This window comes from Echinops telfairi, unplaced genomic scaffold (genome assembly GCF_000313985.2).
Source record: "Echinops telfairi isolate 266 unplaced genomic scaffold, ASM31398v2 ScPeMD7_5592;HRSCAF=6446, whole genome shotgun sequence".
Classification (NCBI taxonomy): Eukaryota; Metazoa; Chordata; class Mammalia; order Afrosoricida; family Tenrecidae; genus Echinops; species Echinops telfairi.
This window is the reverse complement of record NW_022109491.1, coordinates 55836070-55845070: the sequence shown is the minus strand read 5'-3', so window position 1 is coordinate 55845070 and position 9001 is coordinate 55836070.

The window sequence follows — 9001 nt, the reverse complement described above, 5'->3', positions numbered from 1 at the left end:
CTTCTTTCTTTCGATTCTCCTTTCATTTTATGCTCTATGTGTGCAGATCCAGTGTGCAGATCACTGACTAACCCTGCAGAATTCTATATTACCTTTCTCTAAATGTTAGGATAATGATAAAACTTCTCATACTGGCTATTACTATACAGCAAAGGACCCCCAAATTTAGCCAATTAAAGATATAAATATTTATGATCCCACATAGTTCTAAGCATCAAGAATCCTGGAGGTCTTAACTTGGTAGTCCTAGCTCAAGTTGCAGTCAAAATGTTAACCCATGGAGTCTATGAAGATGTGCCTGGGCTTAGATGCCTGTTTCCAAGATCATTCACATGAGTACCTGTAAGAATCTTCAGTTCCTCACTATATAAGATTCCCTCTGAGGCTTTTCACAGTATACTTTCCCCCAAGTGAATGAATACACACACACACACACACACACACACACACACACACACACACACACACAAAGATTGAAGCCTCAGTTTTCTACAATCTAATTTGGAAGTACATGCATTTTGCTTCTGCTCTCTGCTGGTGGCCTTGTAAAAATGGTGTGGGAACACCATCTGCCCTCTTTTAACTTCACCTGTAAGGAGGAAAAGAATTATGATGAACATCACTTTAAGACTGATTTCAAAATGATGGAGGTCAAATATGCCTCCACCCTCCAACTTTTTCATCAATTCTAACACCCATACTTTCATAGAAATTTCTACATTTTTGCTAGGCTTGATAATTTATTACTATAGCTACACAGAATTCACATATAATGCTCAAGATTATAGGGCTTTTTTGAGAAGTAACAAGTCTAGCAGTGTTCAGAATATAGTTCTTCAATCAAGACTGCCTCTTCTCAACCATGCTTGCAGGTATGCCTCTCTGCAGGCCTAGAACCTCAGCCTGGCCCTAACTTTTGTGGGCACTGTTATTAAGCATTTTTTAGTTCTGCTGATTATGTGCCCAGAGGCACCCTACTCCACCATGAAGACTTAGTTCTGTTAGTGAGGGTCTCAGGCTGAAGCCCCTCCACTCCAGCTCTGCTCTAGCTCCTAAGACAAGTGCCTGAAGGCAGACTACTCTTTCAGCAAGTCTCTTGCCCAGAGCTACATAGCTTTCTTAGAATGTGGGCTAGTAAGTCCATCTCTCTGCCTTGCATTGATATTCTGGGTCTGTTATATCTGCTGTCACCATTTCCCTGTCACTGCTGCTATGTCTTGCCTCAGTTCTCTGTCTTCTGGATTAAGCAGATTTAATGCATAGAGTTAGGTCCCAAGGACACACTCAACTCCCGGCTCTTCTTTCTTGATAGTGATGAGAGCCCCCTTTCTGCTTCTGCTAATTTTAAGACTGTGGTCAGAAGGGCCATATGAAGTCATGCACTGAATCACTATCTACAGACCAACCCTCATACAACATGGTAGCTAATTCCACAAGAGTGTGAATCACAGGTAGGGAGCTACTGGAGTGGAGGCTGTTTGGTCAGCTGGCAACCACATATGATATTGTAGAATTTTGAAAGCTCTTTCTCTTGCTCACTTCTTCATCCTGTTTGACGATTGCACTGTAGCAACCTCATCATCATCATCAAATACCTCCTTACACTCTGAACTTTAGCCATAGTAAACTTCCAATGCATTGTGCCTTTCAAAATTCTCTGTCTTTCTTCCCTCTCTATTAAGCCTAACTAGCTCTTCATTTCTTTATGACTGCCTCACTACTCAGTTGTCCATAACTCTAGTTTTTTTATCTGTGTCTTCAAAGAACCCTATATTCACTTCTATATGCTATTTTAAATTATTATTATTTTTGGTTTATTATCCCCCTACTGTGAGATTCTGTAGTGAAGATAGTAGATTATTTACCACCTATCTTATTCCAAATATCACTCAAAGGGCTGGAATATAATAGGAGTTTAATATGTGTGCAATGAATAAACGAATACATGAATGTAGAATTTACTGTAGACTATGAAGTTTAGAGATGAATAAACAGAAGTTAGGACAGTAAATCTAGTGCTTAAGGACCAAGGTAATCCTTCAACTCTGTTTTCCTGTGGCTCAAGAACTTCACTGTCTTGTTTGAATTTGTTTCAAGTTTTGCTTTTCAATTCTGTTTATCAGGAGAATCAGACAGTGAAGTAATGGTTTCAAAGTGGGAATTTTCTATTTTATTATAATTATAAGAGACCTTTTAAAAAATTAAAAATCTAAAAGAAAGGAATGCATTTATGAGTAAAGATTTTACTTAATTATAATATAGACACAATTTTAACCTTTTACTAAAAAGAACTGATTCTAAAAGAGTCTTGGTAGCACAATGGCTAAATATTCACCTTCTAATTGAGAAGATGGACTATTTCAACCCACTCAGCAGCTCTGAGGAAGAAGGATCTGATCCTGGCAAAATTACAGCCTACAAAACCCTGAAGAGGGGTTCTATTCTGTCACAAAGGATGTGTCAAAGATTACTTGATGGCGCCTAGCAATGACAATATATTTATATTTCTGTAGTGAATTATAAAAGTGTATGCATTGATCACTAATGCTAATGAAAAAGAGATGGAAATGTTACCAACTTCTAAAGCCTAAAATCAATCAAACATGCAATTAATCAAGATACATTCATAAACTACGGATGACATGATAAGAATTTTTGCAAGACCAACAACAACATCAGTGGTAACTAGACATGTGCACTTCACTGAATGGGAAACAGGATAAACCAACTACATCCTTGAGAAGAGACCATGGAGAAGTTCATTTTTATCACTGATAAGACTGCTAGAGTCTATTGGTGGAAGAGACACTCCTTATTCATATGCAAATTCAAATTGGTATTGAAGAAAATTACATCCCATCTAGAAGAGACCAACATTACACTTGATACATTCAACATTAATGTCCAAAGACCAGATAAGTTTGGGATGACAGCAAGAGCACCATATACAAGACAGCACAAAATCACTAAAAGTAGAGGTAAGAATGACCAAAATGAATGTCAGATGAGACATCACAACTTGCTCTGGAATGTACTGTAGCTAAAGCAAATAGAAATGATGAAGACCTGTAGTTAGAAAATCCAAAGAGAAGACTACACTTGGCATTTCTCTAGCTGAAAGAACTGAAGGAAAAATTCAAGCCTGTAGCTGTAACACAGAGGGTAGTGAGTGATGCGGGATGCATCAAAAAGTGGTAGACGGAATATGCAACGTCACTGTAGCCAGTAGAATAGTTGGTGTTCAATTACTTAGCAGGATGATTTGGTCAAGAACCCATGTTGCTGTTGCTGTTGGTAGCTTCCGTAGAACTGCCCAGTTCTATGCCATCTTCACAGTTGTTCTTAGGTTTCAACCCACTGTCACACTCACTGTGTCAATTATCTGGTCAAGGGCCTTCCTCTTCTTGGATGCTCCTCCACTTTCCCAAGCATGAAGTCTTGCTCAAGGGCCTGGTCTCTCTTGACAACATGTGCAAAGTGCACAAGATGACTCTCAGAAGCATTCTGGCTGTACTTCTTCCAAGACAGATTTACTTGTTCTTTTGGCAATTCATAATATTTTCAATAATCTTCAACAGCACCATAATTCAAATGCGTCCATTCTTCTTTGGTCTTCCTTATTCAATATTCAACTTTCACATGTATATGAGGCAATTGACATTACCATGGCTTGGGTAGGGTGCACCATAGTCCTCAAAGTGATCTCCCTGCTTTTCACCGCTCTAAAGAGGTCTGGTGCCGCAGATTGACCCAAAGCAATGCATCCTTTGATCTCTTGACTGCTGCTTCCATGAGTGTTGATTGTGGATTTATTTTTATAAGTTTTTTTCTGGAGCCCAGATTGAGCCAGTGTTTCCAACCTTACTTGTGGTCATCATAGAGTTCCCATACAATGAAGTAAAAATATATTTAACACAGAGAATCCAGGTCAGGTAAAGGCCTCAGGAACAGAAATGGGAGTAGTGATACCAGGAAGGTAGGTGGAAGGTGAGGAAAGGAAGGGAGGAAGGGGGAATGGACCACAATGATGGACACATAACCATCCCACCCCCAACCCCCACCCCAACCCCCAGGAGGATGAACAACAGAAACCGTGGGGGCAGGGAGATAGTGGTCAGTGTAAGATATGAAAATAAAAATAATTTATAATTTATCAAGGGGTCATGATGGTGGTGGGGGAGGGAAGGGGAAAAGAGGAGCGGATACTCCTCAAATACAAAGCAAATGTTTAGAAAATATGATGATAACATATGTACAAATATGCTTGATACAACTACTGTATGGATTATTATAAGAGCTGTAAGTGCCCCCAATAAAATGATCTTAAGAAAACCAAAAAACAACCAAAGAAAGAGGAAAAACAATATTACTTCCTATGTAAACTTTCTCCTAAGGAGTGACCAGCAGTCTCAAGCACCAATTGCTCCATGGGAGAAAGATGAGGTTTTTTTATTCCCATAAGGAGGTGCAGTCTCAGAAACCCACAGGGGACAGTTTTTACTTTGTCCAAGAGAGTCACTATGATTCAGAAGTGACTCAATGGCAGCGAGTTTGGTTTGGCTTTGGGAGGCAAACTTAACCTAATGATTTTCAGTCCCCTACTGTGATCAGAGTTTTGAGCTAGTGCAAGTAGGAAGGATGATCAACATAGAAGATAAGATAAGGTAAGATTAGGTGGTCCTAACGATGCTTTCCAAACTGCATGGCTAACAAGGATCTATATCTACAGTACCCACCCTCTATGGTTTCATTTATACAAGGGTAAGTCTAACCAATAGGTTGCTTCCTTGAATACCAAAGCCTGAAATCCCTTTGAAGTTTCTAGTCCGGGTCCGATAATGAAAGAAGGTAGGTATCCTAGTAATGGCCACTGCACTGATGGATGCACTGAGACCCTGAGAGCCCCTGGGAGCAGAGAGAGAACAGTCTGCTCAGCTGATGTTACTCCAAACCCTCTAGACGCTTCGTTCACATCCCTCCCTTGGAGGCCTATACCTAAGTCCTCTTACAATAGAATAACAGTCTCCTTTGATTCTCATCCCGGGCAGATGTTATGTATTGAATTGTTTTCCCTCAAATTTATGCTGAAGTCCTAACTCCTGATAATGATGAATGTGACTGTGTTAGATTGGGTTCTCTAGAGACACAAACCTGTGCTTAAAGGCCCCATATCAAGAAACTCAGACTGGTCTAATGTTACATTTCGTGCACCAGTATCCCACACCCTTAGTAACCATTCCCAGGGATATTCCCCAGGCTTCTGCTTGTACGTATTAGAAAACTTCAGCAAATCTTTATGAGTATAGCACACTTCTTCCCAAGTCATCATCTGAACCACACCTTTTGGAACTTTCTGACACTTAATTTTAGTGACGGGTCTAGAGGAAATAATGGGTGGTGAGGGTGTTTCCCGGGTGCTCTCAGCAATATCTTGTAAGGCGTCTCCCTCAGGCAATGCTACAGAAGCAGCCCCACCTGGAATTTCAGCTTGAACAGGTTGGTTAATCTGCTCAGGTATGGGTTGTTTTTTCTGATTGTGGATTTAAACAAGACAAAATGTTTGACAACTTCAATCTTTTCTCCATTTATCATGATGTTACTTATTGGTCCAGTTGTGGGGATATCGTGTTGTTGTTTTTTCTCTTAACTTTGAGTTTTAATCCATACTGAAGGCTGCACACCTTCAGTAAGGTCTTCAAATCCTCCTCCCTTCCAGCAAGCCAGGTTGTGTCATCTGTTGTTAATAAGCCTTCCTCCCATTCTGGTGCCACACTCTTCTTCAGATAATCCAGCTTCTCTGATTCCTTGCTCACCACACAGATTGATTAAGCATGGGGAGAGGATTCAGCCCCAATACACACCTGTCTTGATTTTAAACCATGCAGTATTCCCTTGTTCTGTTTACATAACTGCCTCTTGATCCATGTACAAGTTCCTCATGAGCACAACAAAATGTTCTGGAATTCCCGTTCTTCTCAAGGTTAGCCGGAGTTTATGATGGTCCTCACAGTCAAATGCCTTTGCCAGGCAATACAAAGAAACATCTTTCTGGTATTCTCTGCTTTCAGTCCAGATCCATCTCACATCAGCAATGATACCCTTTGCTCCACATGCTCTTCTAAGCCCAGCTTGAACTTCTGGCAGCTCCCAGTCAATGTACTGCTGAAACCATTGTTGGATGATCTTTAACAAATTTTAATTGCATGTGTTATTAATGATGGTGTTCTATATTTTGACTTTTCTGTTGGGTCACTTTTCTTTAGAATGGGTACAGATATGGATCTCCTCCGGTCAGTTGGCCAAGCACCTGTCTTCTAAATTTCCTGGCATAGACCAATGAGTGGTTCCAGTGCTTCACCAGCTTATCGAAACACTTCCATCGGCATTTCATTAATTCCTGGAGCCTTGTTTTTGGCTAATGCTATCAGTACAGCTTGAACTTCTTCCTTCGGTACCATTGGCTTTGGCTTATATGCTACCTCCTGACATGGTGGGATGACAACTAGTTCTTTTTGGTACAGTGACTCTCTATCCTCCTATTCTTCTTTGATATTTCTTGCATTGTTCAATGTTTTGCACAGAGCATTTTTAAATATTGCAACTCGATACTTGAATTTCTTCTCCTGTTCTTTTAGGGTAAGATATGCTGAGGATGTTCTTCCTTTTTATTTTCTAACTCTTGGTTTTGCACATTTTATTATAATATTTCACTTTGTCTTCTTAAGCTACCATTTGAAATTTTCTATTCAATTCTTTGAGTTACCATTTCTTCCATTTGCTTTAGTTATTCTGTTATTAAGAGCAAATTTCAGAGTATCTTCTGACATCCATTTTGATACTGCTTTCCTTTCTTTTTAAATGACTGTCTGCTTTCTTCATGAACATGTCCTCCCACAACTCTGTCTTCTGTCAGTGTTACATACACCAACTATGTTCTTGAGATAATCTCAAAATTCAGGTGGGATGGACTAACGATTGTATTTTGGCTCTTGTGGACGTGTTTGAATTTTCTTCACCTTCAACTTCAACTTACATATGAGCAATCTGTGGTTTGTCCTATAGTTATCTCCTGGCCTGGTTTTAGCTGCTAATATTGAGCTTCTCCATTGGCTCTTTCCACAGACGCAGTCAGTTTAATTTCTGTGTATTCCATCTGAAAAGTCTGTGTGTATAGTCGTCTGTTGTATTGTTTTACAAAGATATCTGCTATGAACAAGTTCTTACAAAATTCTGTCATGAGATCTCCAGCTTTGTTTCTATAAGCAAGACCACATTTCCAACTACTGTTCCTCTTTGTTTCCAACTGTTTCATGCCAGTGACCAATAATTATCAATGCATCTTGATTGCATGCTGATCAATTTCTGACTGACCATGTAGGATTCTTCAATTTGCTTATCACTAGCTTTGTTTAGTTGGTGCACAAATTTGAATGAGTTGTACTGGTCGGATTTCTTGAATTCAGGTAGATATAATCTTATCACAGAGAGGATCGTACTTCAAGATAGATCTTGAAATGTTCATTTAAACAATGAATGCAACGCTACTTGTCTTGACTGTGTCATTCCCAGCATAGTAAATCATATGCTCTTCTACTTCAAATGGCTGATACCAGTCCATTTCAGCTCATCAACATCTAGGATATTGGTCTTTATACTTTTCATTTCAGACACACACGTGGTGGCAAGAACCTATAGAATTATTTTTAAAATGGGTGAATGACATCATCCAAATAGCTGACAAACATAAAGAAACTCTCATGATCACTAGCCATTCTGATTATGCAAACCAAAGCAATAATTAGATTTCACCTGACAGCCAACTTAAAACAGAAAAAAAAACCCAATGCTGGAGAGGGTGCAGAGTGATTGGAATAGTCATATTGCTGATGTGATGGTAAACATGCACAGCCCCTGTGGATGAGCTGTAGCACGGGAAACAGAAAGTCCATGCCACTGCAGCCCTTGCTCTGCTGGGTCTACACCCTAAAGAAGTATGGGAATAAGGGAGCAGATATAGGCACAACCAAGTTTATCACAGCACTGTCTCCGGTAGCAAGAAGCTGGAAACAGCCTAAGTGCGGATCTGTAGAAGAATGGAGAAAGAAACCATGGTACACGCAAAACGAAACAGTAAGCAGCACTACAAACAAGGATGAAGCTCTGAAGCACCTCATGGCATGGATAAAACTGGCAAACATTCTGCCCAGGGAAATTAGTCAATCACAAAGGACAAATATTGTATGAGACCAGCGTTATAAAGAAGACAAAGAAGGGGAAAGAGTAAAGGGAACCGTCTTTGAAGGTTACTAGGGACAGAAAGGGCCAGGAAGGGCAGAGGAAGCAATAGGCTAGAGACCTGACAGGCGTCCGCTTGGATCAAGAGGAAAAGTCTCAAGAGGGAGCAGAGAAATCAAAGTCAGGGGTAGGATGATGATGGGGGCATTGATGAATAGTTAAGAATACTAAAGACAAAATGGATGATCTCAAATGTAAGCACTCACCTAATTCACGTTTTTGTTAAACTGTTGAAAAAGAGGGGCAAACGAACATATACAATGGAAGGAAAAATCCCAAGCGGTTTTAAATAAATGGGTAAAAAACACGGCATTGGGAACCAATGGAGTATGGAGTAAGATATTTTAAGAGGTGAATGTGATGCTGGAAGCGTTCACGTCCTTATGGCAAGACATTTGTAAAACAGATACTTAGGCAACTAACTGGAAGAGCTTCATATTTGCACCCATTTCAAAGAGTGATGATCCAACAAATTGCGAAATTATTGAACAGTATGATTAATTTCATTCAGAAATAAAATTTGCTGAAGATAATTGAAAAACAATTGCAGTGGCATAGTGACTGGTAATTGCCAGGAATTCAGACCAAATTCAGAAGAGAACATGGAATAGGGTATGTCATTGCTGATATAAGATGCATCATGGCTCGAACCAGAGAATGCCCGAAAGATATTTACCTGTGTTTTGTAAACCATTCCACAGTTTTG